At 32.5% G+C, this 19,967-nt stretch overlaps 1 protein-coding gene and 1 pseudogene across 1 annotated transcript in view; both read right to left on the bottom strand.

Annotated features, from left to right (window-relative positions):
- LOC145265475 (uncharacterized) overlaps positions 1-19,967 on the bottom strand; it is a 164,043-nt gene that overhangs the window by 58,972 nt on the left and 85,104 nt on the right. The gene's annotated exons all lie outside the window — the stretch shown is intronic.
- Positions 6,204-6,415, bottom strand: LOC145265881 (U2 spliceosomal RNA; annotated as a pseudogene).

Raw genomic sequence — 19,967 nt, 5'->3', positions numbered from 1 at the left:
GACAACTATTTATTAAAAAAATCAAATTATCTATATGGAAAAGTATTTAACACGTTGCCAAATTTAATTTTTAATCAGTCATTTCATTTTGCAACAACATTTCAACCAATCAGAAATTTCATTCTTAAGCAACCATTTAATCTTGCTACAATATTTCAAGCAATCAGAAATTTCATTCTTAAGCAACCATTTAATCTTGCTACAACATTTCAAGCAATCAGAAATTTCATTCTTAAGCAACCATTTAATCTTGCTACAATATTTCAAGCAATCAGAAATTTCATTCTTAAGCAACCATTTAATCTTGCTACAACATTTCAACCAATCACACCGCACTCCGGTATTCCGACTCTTTACAGATCAGTTGATAACAGCTCTCAGACACTGCACAGGTTGCCTCTTTCATTATTGTTTTAACATGGTTAATACAACGGAATTGACTAATGATATGCGCCACGAAATAATAGAAAGGCATAAAGATGGAAAGTGGTACAGGAAAATAGTTTCAGAACTAATTTTGGTGGCAAGTACAGTTGAGGCTATCGTGAGAAATGTAAAAACAATAGGTGGTAATACTAGGAATATTCTAAGAAGTGATAGACTACGTCAATTAAATGTTACTTCTCCTTACATTGTTCGCTACGTGAAGAAAGAACCATTTCTGACTCATTTAGAAATCCAGAAGGATTTGCAGGAAGCAGGTAAGCAAGGGTACAATCACGAGATCATTGAATCGTACAGGCCTGTATTCTTGAACAATGAGAAAGACTCCATTGTTGAGTGCTAAACATGTGAAAGATCGTTTTAAATTTGTTTATAAATATCAATGTGAATTGGATAATTTCTGGAACAAAGTAAATTGGTTAAAATAAACATAAAGTGGGCTTTACAGTAGAATCATGCGCACCCGCGTATTGAGGAATGAGGGCACAGAATTGAAAGCATCTATTAGCATTCCCACTGTATAATTTAGAGGTGGAAGTGTGATGATTTGGGTCTGCTTTTCTGCAAATGGAGTTGGAAGAATGGAAATCATAGAAGAGAAAATGAATGCATCAAAATACACGAAAATTTTGTCAACACATTTGTTCAAGAGTGTCGCAGATTTAAGATTGGGTCGTAACTTTATCTTCCAGAAGGACAATGATTCCGAGCACAATTCTAAAATACCTATAAAATCGTTTAAGGATAATGGGATTCTGGTGTTCTACAGTGGCCTAGTCAGTCACCCGACCTAAATCTGTGGAAAACTTTGAAGTTAAGGGTGCATACAAGAGATCCCAAGATTATCAAGGAACTAGAAAAAGTTTGCAAAGAAGAATGGTTGAAACTACCAGCAAGTGTTTATAAGAAACAAGTAGGTGGTTATGGAAAGCGTTTGGAGGCTGTAAGGCAGAATAAAGGATAAACAAATAAATATTAGTAAATGTGTTAAATACGTTTGCATATGGTTAATTTGATTTTTTGTTAATAAATATTTGTCACCTAAGTATATCTTTATTTCCGTTATATTTTAAGAAATCTGTTCAAAGATTGAGTAAATTTCATTCAAATTAAGTTGATATTTTTGCGAAATACAAAAAACAATGTACCAAATAATTTTGCTACCCACTGTATATATATATATATGTATGTATATACATACATATATATGCATACATATATATACACATACATATACATACATAAATAAATATATACATATATATATGTATATATTTATATATTTATAAAAGTAAGAATGTGTGTAAGAGAACACTTCTCAACCTATATAGTCACCGAATTTTTGATCTACAGACTTGAAATTTGGTATATAGGGTAATCATCCGGAAAATAAGGTGTCAAAATTGAAAAATTGGGATTTGTGGTCGTCGAATTTTTATCTGTTTGTCAACTGTTTTACGACTGCGCATGCACGAATTGTTCACATTATGTTAAGATTAAATATGGTGGAAAACACCTTTAAAGAACGTGTCAAGCTGGTCTAATGGTTATCGTACTTGACGCACTGTCTATATGCTTTGGTTTCGATCTCAGCTCGAGTATTCTTTTTTTACTTACAAGAAGGGAACAGTTTAGGAAAAAAAATCATACTCGCATGCACATGTCTCAGTTTCTTTCGTTCTTTAATTCATTTTGTTAAAGGAATTTAACGTGGCGTTTAATATATACGTTACTTCTGTGTATAATAAATAAGAATTCTGCATTAATTAAAGTATAACATTATGCGTATTTTACGATTGGGCAACGCTGGGCGACCTGCTAGTATACATATAAGAATGTGATTGATTTAGTCACCATTTATGTCCGATCAACTATTTTTATTGTAGTTCATTGTAATTTTTTTGCACGTACGGTATCAGTAAAATACACACACATTACTTGCTGAAAATATACCTATTCATAATTTAGTAGTAGTAGTAGTAGTAGTAGTAGTAGTAGTAGTAGTAGTAGTAGTAGTAGTAGTAGTAGTAGTATGAGTAGTAGTAGTAGTAGTAGTAGTAGTAGTAGTAGTAGTAGTAGTAGTAGTAGTAGTAGTGTTGGTGATGATGGTGGCGGTGATGGTGGCGGTGGTAATGTTCCCTTTAGCCTAGGTGACAACAATCCTCCCCTAGATTTCCAGTAATCGCCACCTCTTTTGATAATCATCGCCGCACATGACTTTGCGTTATCGCAACAGCTGCTTACCATTGATTTCTCGGAGTCAACGACCATTGGTTTTTACTGGAGTTTGGGTTGCAACAAACTTCACCAAGGTCTCAGTATTCATATTCACTTAAGTCTTGTTAGTGCACTCCCACTTCAGTTCTTCTCTCCTCCTCGATCCTTCGCGACTCTTTTTTTTTTTTTGAGGGGGGATACAGATTATAAGATTTCTTACAGTTTCAATTCCCTTGAGTTCACCTAGTGTTCCTTTCATCGTTGTTTGTTTTACTTCTGTTGTAGTTTCGATTTGGCTGGTTAGTGTGTGTAGTTTATGTGGTTGGTTTCCGACTTCAAGGGTTTTCCTTAAGATTTCCACTGTTTTCATCATTACCATCAACTGCATAGTTTTTCACTTGATTCGATTATTATTAATATTATCATTATTATTATTATTATTATTATTATTATTATTATTATTATTAATATTATCATTATTATTATTATTATTATTATTATTGTTATTATTATTATTATTATTATTATTATTATTATTATTATTATTATTATTATTTCTTGCTTATTTGTTCTCATATAAGTCATTACCAACGATCACTTAATGGCAAAACTAAGACGTCTGTCCTGGAATCTGAGTGACAACAAGTCTCCACAGATTTCCGATACTGTTCGCTTTTATCGAGCACAGTTACAAATCAGTTTGTGTTATAACAGCCGCCGTTTACCTTTGAATAATCACTAATAATGACCATTCGAACATATTCCTAAACTCATTTCAGACGATAAAATACACTACTTAATATAAATATATATGAACACATTTCGAATCCCTATTTAAGAGATTAAGCAATTGAACTCACCTTCCCTCCTTTCTTCCAAATCTTTATGTATAATTATTTCCTGATTGCCATGAAATTTATAAATCGCCTTATTTTCGTATTTCTACTGTTTCAATTATATTTCAACCAATTATCTATCTTAGTGTTAAATGTGCTTTTTAATTTAAGTAATTTAGTGTATATATATATATATATATATATATATATATATATATATATAAACAGACTATATATATATATATATCCGATCTATTTATAAAAACATATATATATATATGTTTTTATAAATAGATCGGATATATATATATAGTCTGTTTATATATATATAGTCTGTTTATATAAAAACATTATTGGTTACATATGTGCATACATGTTTTAGTGGAATCCCAATTAAAGGATAGCATCTCATCAGACAAAAAAAAGACTCTATATTGAAACAGGAGTCAAAATTACATTAGTTTTATAAGATATTTGGGTGTGGTTAATGTTCTGGAAGAAAGTGGGGTGTATACTTTGTGAATGTGGGCACTAGGTTTTTTTAGGGAGTTGTGGTGAAGGAATGGAGTATGGTGAGGAAGGAGGGGATGTACGATTTCGTGCAGTTAAGTTAGGCCAATAAATAACCGCCTAGTTAAAAGAATACCAACACCTCTTGTGTTGATATTCTTTTAACTAAGCGGTTATTTATTGGCCTAAGTTTTCGCTTTGATCTAAAGTAATATACTCCTATCGTCGCTGCTTTCTATATCTTAGTTTTTTATGGTTCTTTTTTCTTTTCTGGTGGCGACTTCATTTTCCTATTGACAAGTTTTATTTATTTATTTATTTATTTATTGTTTTTCTATTCCTCGCTTTTTTATCCGTTCATTTGTTTCTAGGTTTTAAATTCTTTATTTCTTTATTTATTTATTTATTTGTTTGTTTATTTATAAGATGTATGTCTATATGGTTAAATTAATAGTTAGTTGAATAGATGTATGGGTTTATTTACCAGTAGTTATATTTTCTCCTCTACCGCGATGCCTGGGGTAATTATCGTCTCAGAGGTATTTATATCTATATATAAATTTAATTTCGATAGTTGTCATTTTTTCATTTGCGTTGCTTATCCTTTCCGAATAGCAAATATATACGTATTTGGTAGGATTATATGCTTCATTTTGGGATAACAGGTGCATAGGTGCATTTATCTATATTTGTGCAGTATTCCGTTCTAGAGTTCTCTAGTTAGGTTGCTTAGTTGTCGTTTGCAGTCAATTATGTGGTTGTTATTCTAATGTAGCGTTGCTTTACGGTAATACTTCTTGCAGGTATGTATCGCCATTCTAATTACAAGTGTACTCGACCCATAGATTATTTTAGTCAATCGTTATTGGCTGTTTAATTATTAATTATGCAAAGTGTACTCACCTTTATCCAGTTGATGGCAAATTGTGTGTCTGTCCGTTTAGTTTAGTATTAAACGGTGACGCTTGAGATGGTGTTGAGGGGTAACGAAAGGGTATATATATATATATATATATATATATATATATATATATATATATATATATATATATATATATATACCGTCTTTAAAAACTCATAAATGAGGAGAATTATAGCTGGCCTATTTGACTTTAATCTTTGATTAAAACTTCTATCTAAAGCACTTTGAACTGTACACGTGCGAGCGCTTTCATCACAAGTATGTATAAAACATTCACAGCCACTGCTACTTCGAACAATGAAGTCTCATCTTAAGTATTTTAAATAACAATCGGTTCACTAAAAACCAGTAAAAATAATACAATGCTCCAATAAACGAAAAGAACAGAAACTTCGAAGACTGGAACTAACAATAGTTGTATAAAAATAAACAAAGCTTGATCGGCGCATTCTCATAAGTTCGCTGTGTAAACATACTTTTATACAAACAACTTTAACAAGTCGACAATAAAGATAACTACAATAAACGAACTTGTTTGGCCTGGTGAAACGAATATGCGAGTCGATTGTTTTGACGAAATCAATGGGGTGTTGAAAAACTGAAATAGCAGAATGAAATACAGTAATAAGAATGAAATACTGTAATAAGAATGGTGAAACGCAAACTTGTAGGCGTTTATGGGGTTTATGTGAACTGAATTCGAGAAGATATAAAGTTTTATAAACATATTTTATTGCTTAACTTGTTGAACTTTTATTGGTTAAAGAAAGAAAAAAATGAACAAGACAAGAAGAAAGTCATATTTGGTGTATGCTGCGTAGTTGACGCTAAAATTGAAAGCATCATTTCGAACGGTTAAGTTTGAGAATTTTAGAAAGTTGTGTTACGCTGTATATTTTTTTAAATTAAATGAAAGTTTATTTTTAATTTGTTTTTCTGCGAATTTCGGTGGCATCCACCCTTATCAAAAACAGAAGGCTTTGGCCTTATGTTTTTTCCTTCTTTTTGATAGTACTGCTAAGTTCAGGGGGTGGTGGTGGTCCCCAGAAAAACAAAATGGTATGTACGATCTTGTTGACGGTCGTATCGAAGTCAGATTTAATGCGTCACTCGTCTTGTAGTTGACACGAAAACTGACTAGGAGTAACCATATCTGTTAAAAAGCTTTATTTTTACGTTTGGAAAATATATGCAATTATTACATTTTTTACGGTAATACGAAAATTAAACAAAAACAACAATTATATATATATATATATATGTGTGTATATATATATATATATATATATATATATATATATATATATATATATATACCTATTTACTTTGCCTCCCCACGGGACAGAGTTAGACACCAGGTACAAAAATAAAAATTGTCTCAGTCGTGAAGGATTTCTCCTCCACCGAAAGAGAACAAGAAAATGAAGTGCAGCATCTGAAGAACAGATACTACACTTTGATTTTGACCAAAAGGCCAAGAATCCATGTACTGTTACAAGTTAGAGAGAGAGAGAGAGAGAGAGAGAGAGAGAGAGAGAGAAAGAGGGGGGGTAAAAAAATCGGAATCAGAAAGTGGATTGGAATCTAGAATTTAGAACGAAATCAGTAATTGTACAGGAATCGGGAAAATATTGGAATCGTTCCATCATTAGTAAGGATTATTGCAGATAATATGATTTAGAATAATTGTTACCAATTTGGTAATTTTCAAATTTGGGGATTTTGTTCTTTTTTCTTTTCTTTCCTTTTTTTTTTTTTTTTTTTTTGTACCGAAAACTAGCGGGAGAATCATAACCTGATTTCCTTTGCATGACAAACAAAAGACATCTTTTTTTATCGGAAAGCCATAAATTCTAATGCCTACGTTTTATTCGCTTTTATAATCGCGCCTCTTTTGATGTCGACCATTATTATTTTAGGTTTCCTTTTTAAATTATATATAAAGTGTCCGTTTGCTGGTGCTTAGTACTTGATTGTAAAAGTAAACATTGTTTTTTTTTTTTTACCAAATTTTTAACAATATATGTAGCAGCTATAAGTATTAACATTTTTCTCCTTGCGGAGAAGCCGCCCCTGTAAGATGATTTGGTCACACGACGAAAAATCAGACTCTAAGGCGTAACTTTGAAAGAGTATTTCTAACCCCTTTGGAAATCGCAGACACCAATTAGAGAGCACCGAGTCACCAACGAAGAATGATGTCATCTTTCTTGTCTCGATCAACTTGACTCCAAACAAGGCTATTTATTTCATCAGAGAGTGACTTGCTGTCTCTTTCCTCCCATGTGAAACTGATTGGATTTGGAAAACCAGTTGTTTTTTGCACCGCTCCTTTTCTACAAACACAGGGATTGTAGACTCCCAGGTTGGGAAATCCATCTCGATTTAAACATTTAATCATTCTTTACTCGCATGCTTATTTGACAGCACAATCTTTTTTAGATAAATTCTTGCAAAACACTTAGTTTCAAAACTTCTCGGTGCTTGTGCATAATGGTGAATTTTAAAACAAACGCATTTCAGGTAAAAACTTTATTACCTACTTACGTGTCATGTCAAAATTTGTATACGTTCCAAAAATTAAGAAAAATGATCGAGTATATATGTTATATATAATTTTTACAAAAAAAAAAATCATCCACAATGACGGTCCAACGTTTTGCATTTTAAAATATCGGATTGTCAAATTGATCAATCGCAATTACCTCCCCTGGAGTTTTAGTACTCTTCTACACTAAAACAAACAATAACACTATAAATCGATAAACTCAATAAATTTTATTTTTATATGTAATTACTTTTCTTGCTGCATCATTTTTAATAATTTTTAGAATTTATATTCTGATATGACAAGTAGGCACGTAATCATGTTTTCACCTGAAATGCGTTTTTTTTTTCCAAATCCACTGCTCTGCACAAACACCAAATTTTCTGTTATATGTTTATTATTTAACCAAGTAAAACATCACCGAAGTTAAGCAATGTTGAGCCTGGTTAATACCAGAAAATGGTATTTGAGAAAATACCAGATGCTGTATGCGGGGAGGGGGTATGGCTACAATGCAGCCGTCTTAAACGTTAATATTTCTTTCTCCTTGCAGAGAGTAGCTCGCACGGACACCAGAGCAGCAAGTTCATCAGAACATATTACATCGAAGTATTTGCAAAACAAGCACATATATAAAAAAAATCGCAGGGGTCGGAACTTGGTAGACAATGGGACCTATTGGATAAGAAATTCTTTTTGTTTATACCTTTTATTTTATTTTTTTTAAAGGAACAGGCTAGTGATTGGTGCAACACTGTTCGAGGGAAGAAGCTATTAAAGTAAAAGGCCTTCCGGCATCCAGGGACTGTGTAGGGGTGGGATTTTGCTGCTTGTCGGTTTTTTTTTAGGATATTTACATCGAGGGGGCACGAGTACTACGAATGCTTATAAAATATGCACACGGATACAACATTGCGGTGATGTGGTAGGTGTTGGAGTTTGGTTGACAGTGCTAGAACTAGTAGATTGGAGACTCTTTTCTAGATCATGTCTAAGAGCAAGAAACTAGCCTTAGATGCATCTGCCCAGATGTGGCAACAATACTCAATGCATGGGTGAATGGTGACTTTCTAGCGATATAGGATATTGGCAGGTGTAAAAAGTTTTCTAGCATAGTAAAGGGAGCCCAATTTCCTTGCAGCAACCTAAGTAGTATCTTCTGTGTATTTTTTCCAATATATGTTACCTGTAAACGGAATAGTTTTAATAATGGGTATGGTGCTATCAGTCATGTTAATTCGTACTAAACATGTTTCTTATAATTGTTAAATGAAACTAAGCCTTTCCTTTGTAGCAATAAATAACACCATCCATTTATGTCTCCATTCAATTACAGGTTGGAGATCATTTTTAAGGAGTTCATTAATGCCTTTGATATATCCAAGTTTATTTTATCCACATGTCACGAATAGAGCGTGGTGTAATTTGTAAAGATGCCCATCTCGGAGACAATTGTTGCAGAAAGCCTGCTTATAAAAATCAGGAGCAATAAAAGTCCAAGCATCTTCCCGTCGTGTCATGTTGTTTGGATGTATGGATATTGAGAACTTGGATCCATTTTTGCATAGGAACAATCTGATTATATTTAAAATACGTCCAGTAATACGAATAGCGTTCCAAAAATAATGCCTCCTATTTTTATTCCGCCCAGATCAGAGGGGATTGCGAATTGCATTATTCTGATAATTTAATTCATGCATTCATGACTTCAAAGTTTAACCTCTCTGTTGCATATACTGACGCTGTGAGACACTAAGAAAGCAACCCCCTGTCATGGACGTGCGTCAGAAGCAGAGATGCGTCATTGAATTCCTGGTGAAAGTGCATTGAGAATGCTGGTGACTGTAGAAAAATAAATTCTGGGGCACAAAAGTTCGCTCGTTTTAATGTTACCACTCCTGTTTTCGTAGCTCTTCAACAATGTGAATTTAAAAACATATGCGGCTTTACTTTTGAAACAACCCTCGTACAATACGAATTAATTTATATGAGAAGTCCTTCATACCAGATCTTGTAAAAAAACTTTTGATATATCCAACGAAACTGCTCTAGTTTTACTTGCATATGCGTTCAGACTAACCATTATGATATTTACAGGAAAATGAGCTTGCCTAAATCCATATTATTGAGCAGAAAAAAAGTGTAGCATTAATTAGATGGTGGACTAACCCTAGCTTGATTAGTAACTCAAGGATTTTAGCGTAATGCGTAATTTATGAAGACTAGTACAAAAGAGGCAAGTTTCCAGCTATCAGGGAAGCAAGATTCGGCAAGGCATTTATTGTAAAGTTTTCAGATGACAACAAAGCAAAAGTTTTGACAGCTCAGCAGAGCATTTCTTTGGTAATATAACAAGGATAAGATCAGGCCGTCACTCCTTGGGTAGGTTAATAGTTTATGATATCTCGGATATGAGAAGGGGTGATGATCAGATCATCAAGTATGTCGTCTCTCCGCAATGAGAAATTTGTGAAGAAGTGGTTAGTGAATCAGAGGTGAAGTTCACAGCGAATCGCTAGGTAAGTAGTTTAGCTTTATCAGTTGCCGTGCAAACGACATAGTGGTGATTGATTAGTGGAAAATCTTTCGATACCTCATTATTCACCATCTATAATATAAAGGGCAAAAATCTGTCTTAATGTATGTATGTATGTATGTATGTATGTATGTCGTATCAGAACGTGACGAAACTGGAATCGTTTTAAAATTCGAACTTTTGAACGACAAATATCGAAAAATTGGGCAAAAACACTAATTCCTTCATCCTCAACGGGGCACTTTTCTACAAGGAGGGGTAATTTTTTTTTCGCCGATATTTTCGAAAGTCATCCACTCTTTCCGATTGACTAACCTTAATTTTGACGTTCGTCACTTCCGGTTTTGCGATGGGTGCAACAGCAAAAACGTCATTTTTTTTCACGTTCTTTTCCTTCTTCCCGGTACGGGTTTGAGCCTGTCTGCCTACTACCATATGTTTTTTTTGTTTGTTTGTTTGTTTGTTTGTTTTGTTTTGTTTTTTGCTCAACACAAACCTCCCGGGAAACGCAATGCGCAATGCACCCAGGCTAGTACAATTATAAATTTCAATTTTCAATAGATCCTAATCTTTGCCACTCAATGGTCATCTCGGTGTACCTTACTTTAGCTGTAGCCATTTCAATCTTACAAAGATGCTATGAATTTCTGCTGATATGTAGTTGACTTATGGATGGTGAATTGGTGGAAGACTTGCTGCTTACGGTCCACATCAGCTGCGCTAGTGGACGTGGGACTTGCTATAGAATTTCTATGTGTAAATATGGCGGCTTTGACTCATCCAATAACCACATTTGCGCATTGGTCAGCAGAGAGAGAAAATACTTACTCTATGAGGCGTTCTGTTGGGATCTCTCATTCTTAATCCGTTTGTAGTATCATGTCATTTTGAATGAAGGCTAATCATCTGTTGGACAGTCAAATATCAATTTTCAACCTCTGATGACGTGCCAAGCTTTACCGCCACCATGACACGAAAAACAAGAAAAATACTTTCTGAATCTCCCTGGCGAAGAATCTGTTGCGATTCCAAAATTAAAAGTTTAATAAATAAATATGTTTACTTTAAAAAAAAATGCACTTATCTGGTCTTTTCGACCGTTAAATTTTTAATTCTGAATATCAAGTTCATCTTAAACAGTAGAATTCCTATTATTTACTTATTTACATATAGATATTATAATTCTGTGCGTTTTATAGAATGATAGATTATACTAGAAGATGTATCCGGCGTTGCCCAGTATTAAACGTAACGTTGAATTTCTTTTTAAAAAATGAATTTAAAAACGGAAAGAAACTGAGACATGCGCATGCGAGTATTATGTTATTTTTTCTAAATTTTTCACTTTTTGTAAGTAAATATATTGAGATATTGAGTCAAGTACGATAACCATTAGAACAGCTTGCCACAATCTTTAAAAAGTGTTTCGTACACAACTATGTTTATAAGAGCATACAAAGCTGCAACGTTTGTTACGTGCGGCACTATACAATAATTTTATGAGTTTTTGTTTAAAGATATCAGATATTCACCATTAAGCTACTGGTTAGAATGTGCACATGTCATTTTTTAGCTCGACTGTCGAGATTTCCCATGCTTCGTGAAACCGCAGATATCGACAGCTAATCAAACTATTCTATAGTCTTCAGTGTTATAAATATACGTGTGTCAGTGTGTCTGTGTGTGCACGCGCGTGCGTATGTGTGTTCTCTATAATCTTGCGTTGTTTTCTCATTAATTGTTCAGAATGGCAGAGCAGGTGAAAACAAATCTGTCCGAGTATAATTTACTAGAATAAAAAAAAAATGCGATTTGCATATATTTACCAGCAATGTTATTAAAACTGGGGTCAGAATTTGAGACAGCAATCCGCTTGCACGACACAGACATCTGATTTATGAATATATGAATACGTATGTATATTATATATATGTATGTATGTGTGTGCGTGTGCGTGTCATATATATATAGCATATATATCAGATATACATATATATCATATATACATAAAAAGACGTGTGCATGTATCTGAAGCATACATAATATATATATATATATATATATATATATATATGTGTGTGTGTGTGTGTGTGTGTGTATGTGTGTGTGTAAATGTATTTATAAGTATATATGTATACACATATAAATATGTGTGTGATTGTGTATGTATATAAATATGTATGTATATATGTATATATATGTATATATATGCATATATATATATATATATATATATATAGAGAGAGAGAGAGAGAGAGAGAGAGAGAGAAAGATATAGATATAAATATATGTAGATATATTTATATGCATTATTATTATTATTATTATTATTATTATTATTTATTTATTTATTTATTTATTTATTTTATGTATATGGAAGGTATAGAAAGACTTGTTTCACAGCTTCACCAACAGGTGCGAGTAATGCGAAATAAAAAGACTGCAGCTCCATGAAACAGACACGAGAGTAATACATATTCATATTTGGCAGCCTATCGATTATTGATGACGCTTACTGGCTGAGCCGGTTATGTATATATGTATGATTCAGGTCGGGGCGACAAGAAGTGGTGTCGTTCCCAGGATTTGATAGGTTGAGAATTACCACTTACAAATTTTAAATAAAATGCTTATATAATGCGAGTGTACACCCTCCGCTAAAAGTCACGAAAAACTATTATTCTTCGCCAGTGTTCGCACTAATATTCATATAAAATAAGAGTTGATATATATATATATATATATATATATATATATATATATATATATATATATATATATATATTATCGTTTTTCTGATGATCTAAAGAAAATAAACACCTACAGTTTACGTTTTATTTAGAGCGGAGAATTTCAGGTAAAGGTTTGTAGTATTTCTCCAATTAGGGCTAACAGTGGTTTTTCATGTCGAAAAGCTATGAGTGAAAAATTCAAAGAGATTCAGTATATTTTATACAATGATTCTGGTACCTGATTTGTTCGTTCGTCTCATCCCTGGCTATTGGCTATGAATATGAGTCCAAAAATTTTTCTAGCCTCCCCACGAGGGCAGAATTAGATATAAGGTCGGTTTTTTATGTTGGGGATAAACCAGCTGCCCAAAAAGGGACAATCTGGTCAGTAACAAAAATTTTTTAAAATGTATCCGTCATGAAGGATTTCTTCTACATTAACCGAGACCAAAAATATTAGCGCAACGCAACCGCCCCACCATTTCAAATATATATTTAAAAAAAAAAAGACTTGGAACACGATTTGTGTATGCATTTAGTTTATAATAACCGTAACTTTAAGAAAAAAATACTATACAGTTTAATCAAGACATATAAAAATGTAAATATTTGAAAAAAGTTATATTGTATGCACCCGTAATGAAACAGGGAAAAAAATTTTACTTAATTTGATCGCAGTATCATAAAAAATTGTTTTTTCGCTGAAAAAAAAACTACTTGATCCAATTAAAAGTGAAGTTCAGCATTTAAAGAACAGATACTACATTTTGATCCTAGCACGAAGGCCAAGAACAGCATTAGAATTTAAATTAAAATGTTTATTTATTTCTAAAAATCTGCGTTTTGACCGGTCTTTAAACCGTTGTTATTTTCAAATTTTAATGCATTCCAACTGCGGAAATGCATTTTCTCTCATTCATTTATTCATTTATTTATTTATTCATTTATTTATTTATTTTATCGCTTGTATTTGTATTTATGCTTTGAAATATGTAATAAATCATAAGTCTATTACGTCAAGCAAAAGTTATAACTATTTTGTCGTGATAATATTTTAATCTATATTTATAGGAAATCCAGATTGCACAGATTGTAGAATCCCAGACTAAAGATCTTAATATTTTAATTTCAATTTTCCGGTCAGGCACCTGCTTTATTTGGGAGGAATTTATTATTTATTATAAGATTTTCATTTCCAAAAGTAGTTAAGATCTCTGATATTTCAGAATGAAATAACTTCCGTGATATACTTATTTCATTTTTTTTAAATGATTGTGGTTGACAAAATCTCTGTTTATTTAATATATTAAATTAAAGTTTATATTAAATATTAAATTGTTTTGACGCCAATATGAATTAAAGCAAAACAAATTGTTTTAGACTATTAAAATAATTTTCAACGCTATTAATAATGTTTATTTATTCATTTAATTTTTATATCGCTTATGTTTTAATTTGTTTTGACGTAAATCACGGATCTATGACATCACGCCAAGGCTATAATTATTTAAGCTAATACTTTAAGGTCTTCTTATTTTAGAAACAAAAAAAAAGATTGCTGAGTTTGTAGAACTTTTGACTGGAGACCTTAATGCTTCTGTTTCGATTCTCGGTCGTGCCAGCGTCTTATTTTCGTTAGGGAATTTATTATTGACCATACATTTTCTAAGAGTAGTGAACAATTTCTGATATTTCGAAATGTGACGAATTTCACAAGATGTACTAATTTGCATATTGCTTTTGATAAAAGGACATTTTATTAATCAACTATTATTTGTTAGTGTTTTTATTTTATTTTATTCAATGACTAACATGGCGCCCGGCATTGCCCGGTCGTAAAATACACTTAAATATGATATTTTGATTGATGCAGATTTCATATTTATTATTATATTGTATTGGATATATAGTAATGACTTAAAAAGTTAAAAATAAATGGCTCGTGCACCACCGCCTAGAATCGAAACCAAACCGTTTAGCTTAGAATTTATTTTATTCTCTGCCGTTATTGACAAAGCTATAAATACATGTTTGCTACAATGCTAAAAATTAAACATGGTAGCTACTACGTTATGCATTCTAGCTACTACGTTATGCATGCATATTTGTAATGCTGTCCTTCGACCTTCACCTGCTAAATTTCTGTTTTTTATTAGTTTTCAAACTTTTTACCTATTTCCCTCGGATAAAACCCAAATGTAAAGTTTCGCATGGGTTCAAATACCTTATATATAAAGTTTCATGTATGTAGACCAACAACTCTAGGAGGAGTTTGGTATGCAAATTTTTTTTAAACAAAAATATATATGCATACATAAATATATATAGAAAGAGATTTACGTTTACTATAAACTTTTTACACAAATATTACGCAAGTATAAATCATGTAGAACATCTGCATGAATATAATTACATGTAATAGTTAAGATGATCATCCCTTAAGAAAACCGAAAAAAAAACTAATAGGGAATTAATTAAAATGAATGCTTTAAAGGATATGCAAATTAGTTAGATCTTTTGCAGATGAATGCAATTCCACGACCCATGTATAACAAAGTTGAATTTTTCTGGAGTGGCACGGATGACCAACGACCTCCTTTCCCTCCCTTTTGAGTTGGCCTTCTGCCTGAGATTTTTTGTTCAATTTGAACTTACATTGTAATTTTAGCCTGAATAAGGGATTTAATATCTCAAAGTGTAGTATCTGTTCCGATACTACTCTTAAGATAATTTGAAATCCTCTATACCGAGACAATTATTATTTTTTTGTCTCAACCAGAGTGCCCCTTTTGCCTTCTTTTCAGGGAGCTGGCTTAACCCCACATTAAAAACGACCTTGTGTTACATTTAGCTTTCGTGGGAAACCAAATAAATACTAATAGAAAAAAAAAGGGTTTTACTATGAATATCAATACTCAAAAAAAGAAACAAATTCATAGGATTATTTATTTATTTATTGTGGACTATTATCCTCATCTTTCTTAGTTGTTGTTGCTGTTGTTGTTGTTTCGCCAGGCTTTGGCCAAGTAATCCTCTGGTCGGCTTTGGGTAGGATTGAAACCGCTATCTTCAGATAACTCTCACCGCGAGGCTTACTTGGCCAAAACGTGGCTAAAAAACAACAACTAAGAAAGATGAGGATAATAGTCCGCAATAAATAAATAAATAAATAAATAAAACTCATCTCAATAATGAATTCCAATTAAATAATATAAATTTATAGGACTATAGATTGTTTTGGTTTTAATGTGGCAATTAGTTCTGTTTCACAATATTGTTTTATTTCATAGAACAATTCTTAGTATTTGTGTTAGCATATTCATGCCTTTTTGGGGATTAACTTGCGTTTCACCATATTACGATCAATTTCGAAATTGATTTCTTTTTTCATTATCTTTCTTTATGGTCAAATTTTACAGATAAATAAACTTATAGCGAAATTACGAAAACTTTACGTTTATCTATTTATATGACTGAAAAATATATTTTTTGTTATGAATGAAATGTTTATAATTTTGAATTAATGTTTAAAATATTTCAAGAAACGAATTTTGCAAATTAATTTCGAATAGATAGTGAGTTGGCAAATTCGGTTTGTATCTTGATAAAAAAAAACAATAAAATAATAATTTTCTCGTCAACTTATTATGAATTGATAGACTAAGATATTTGTGTAACGTGGCCGTTACACTTTACCTTTGTCGTTACATTTCAATCACTTGGACCCGCACGTTGTTTGAGACTCTGTCGCAAAAGAAAAAGACAAAAAAAGGAAAGCAATAAAAATCTGAACCGCTATTTTTTTGAAGTGCAAAAGAAATGCATTTATCCGTGGTTCTTCCAACAATAACGCATTTTATTACCTTTCAAAAGTCTTTTCGCACACATGTGTTTCACAACGCTTTGCGATATAACAGATGCTTTTTAAAAGTCTCTCTCCCCGCCACCTCACGCCATAGTCAGCGCTTTCTCGCCCTTGTTTTGACATGTCCATTTTTCCGGTAGCACTTTGACCCTCTTCCTGATTACGTTGCATATTTTTCCTTTTCTTTCCCTTTTTCTTCCCGTGACGTCAGCGCGTGCACACTTGCCAATTTGCATACGTGCTTTAAATGCGGCTGCTACTGCTTTTCTCGTTCGTCGACACTCTGTTTTAATAAAATCAACCGCTTCCTTAGATTTTCTATCAAAGAATCACGACGCTCAGATCTTTTTTCTAAGGCCCACCGCTTTTACATTTTTTTGGTGTCATTTTTTTGTGCTTTTGTTGGTGCATTTGGAAACATCAGACCTGAACTTATTTAATATGTAATCCTATCACATTTCGACTCGCCTAAAAGCAAAGGACAACGCCGCAAGTGACATTATAGGACCTTGCCATAAATAACAACTATTCAGGATACCCTCCCATTTTATCTACAAAATAAATGACCATTTATGGTGATTACATAACACAACAATAAAACAAAGATACTTGTTTTGCTGATTTTGTAACGATATAATCCCGTTTTAAACCAGATCAACTTGTATTATTCGGATTTTTCAGAATATAGTTTTCTTCTTGGATTTTATTCCGGCAACGTTTTGGCTCAGACTTTTTTTACACGCGTCTTGTTAAACCTGGGAATCTTCATGTCGAACTCGAGAATCTGTACGATATTTTGAACTGATAACAGGGGTAGATTGTTCTTGTTCTGTCAGCCATGACTGTGTGAATAAAACGCAAAGTAATAATCAGTTTTAAGTTACAGTCTTCTGGACAGTAATGGTCCAATCCTCAATACAGTTAATACTAAAAACATAATTAAGAATTACTTAAAACTTCTATCGGATGGCTGACAGAACGGGAACAATCTATCTACATTAATTAAATAAAGGGTTCAGCTCAAAATTCCATACAGATTCTAGAGTTTAGCGAGATGCATCTGAAAAGGGTCGGAGGTTACATCGGCTGAAACGTCGCGAGGATAACATGTAAGATGAGGGCAACAGTCCAAACAATCCAAATTATCCACCCTAATCCTAAAAAATCTGAAACACCAGATGAACTTTGATATAATAACGATATCTGTACACCGAGTAACACCGGGTGATCTTGCTGGTATATTCTTGTGTAATGATATTGATAGATTGGAAATAGCAAAAAGAAACCTACAAATTAATTAAATATAGCGAGAAACGCAAATATAATTATTTCACATAAATTGAGATATTCGAATAACAGGCGTGACCTGTGATCCTGCCAGGACTGTTTACAGCTAGATTCGTCGAGGTCAGTAGACAGTGCTATAAATATAATGTCGAAAAAAAAACAAGAGAAAGAAAGGTTATTAATTTAGAATTTCTATATGCGAAGGCGGAGTGAACCAAGAAATATCAATATAAGGAAAAGCAAAACACAATTTAGTGATTTGCCAAAGGAATCCACGTTGTTCTGAAATAGACTTGAAGTTACTACCGCCTACTAAAATCGTTCAGAACTTGAAAACTTAAGAACCAAAAGCCAATATAAAACACTTTAAATAGAAAGTCTAGTTATACATTTTCTTCCCCAACTCAATATTGTAACATTTATTCAAATAATTATTTTTATTAAAAAAAAAAAATGATCACTTGTACGCGACGACTTGTAAATTATTATTTGTGCTTCGAAGTGCTTTCAGTGGAAGAACTTTACAGTTCTGATAACTAGGGCTATGACAACATCATATTCTTTTCATTGTTTTGACTCTCGAGTATATATATATATGACACAGTTAGACACAGTTAATTAACTGAGAACCACTTCACTCTATACAAAAGCATATAAGATATCAAGGAATACACACTCGAGAGTTAAAACAATGAAAGAATATGCTGTTGTCATCGCCCTACTGGTAACCAATGCAGGACGATTGTCCTCTTGACCTCGACAACCTTCGACATCTGTGGTCTTCATCCAAGCAGCAACTTTTTTGCGAGTATGATCCACCAAAAACCCAAAATGGCCAATATTGGTGATGTCGCAACGAGTTGCGATACATTTTCAGAGGCACTGTTTGTATAGGTACCATATTTTGTGTGGTGGTTGACCAAGGGAGCCATACGTATTTTACTGTCGTTGACGAAAGAGATGTCTCATTTGTAGTGCTATGACACTAAGGAGTGGAAATAATCACGGACTGCTTCGTATTCCTTTTTCTTTATCGTTTTATTTATCGTTTTATTTATTTATTTATTTATTTATTAACTTTTAATATAATTAATATTGGCAGAATACTGTCCAGGTAGTTGATTTGCTGCACGTCAGAAAATGAAGGTATATTTGAAGAAAAAGTTTTACAGATAATGTCCTTCCTTGGCCAACGCTTTTCGTGATCGATGCTAAGTACGTCATCAACTAAGGTCAACAGCCCACGATTCAAGTCTAATCTTTACATCAGACATTTGTATACCTTTCATGAGGGTATAGCGTATATATATATTAGAGTATATCCACGGCTACCGAGAGAGAAGGCCGGTGAACATGACAACGTTACGTCATTACCAGATCAACATGTAGGTAAAAGGTGCCTAAAGTTTCCCGTGTTCAACCACATGGCCACGCTAACAGCGAAAAAAATATTTTGTTGCCTTAGCTAATTTTATGAAGATAGTCCAAACGTGCACGTATTTTTTTTCTCCTAAAGAGAGAAAAATCTCCATTTAGATAATTATATAATTGCAATTATTATGATTGCACATTGGGATAAGTTTAATCTAACAAATTATAACAGTAAGTGAACTTGTTTTTGAAATATTTTTATATGTCTATCGAAATAAGTCGAATATTTCATTTTATTTATTATTTTAAACTGCAATTCTATATGAAAATACTTTCTATATGAAAATACTTTTCAGTCCATTTTTTAATAATATAATAATAATGAGTATTTTCAAATATTTTAAAGTTAGAAACATTTTTCACGACAGTTTTTGTTGTTTTTTTTTTTGTTTTGTTTTTTTACTAAAACAATCGATGAATTCAGTATTTTAGCACCGGGCGTAAATTATTTCTGCATTGATGTAACTGATGCAAATACGCTACACATTTTGATGAAAAACATGAGAAAAAATGGACATAGAAGAACAGAAATCCAAAACTTTAAATATAATTTCTGTATTATTTCAACATATAATCTTGTGGGGAAAATCCAGCTCCCCAATAAGGGGCACTCTGGATAAGAACAAAAATAAAAATTCG

The sequence above is a fragment of the Euprymna scolopes genome, chromosome 40 (genome assembly GCF_053919585.1).
Source record: "Euprymna scolopes isolate OS-2025 chromosome 40, ASM5391958v1, whole genome shotgun sequence".
Classification (NCBI taxonomy): Eukaryota; Metazoa; Mollusca; class Cephalopoda; order Sepiida; family Sepiolidae; genus Euprymna; species Euprymna scolopes.
The sequence above is the reverse complement of the archived record's forward strand: the minus strand, read 5'-3'. Positions and strand labels throughout refer to the sequence as shown.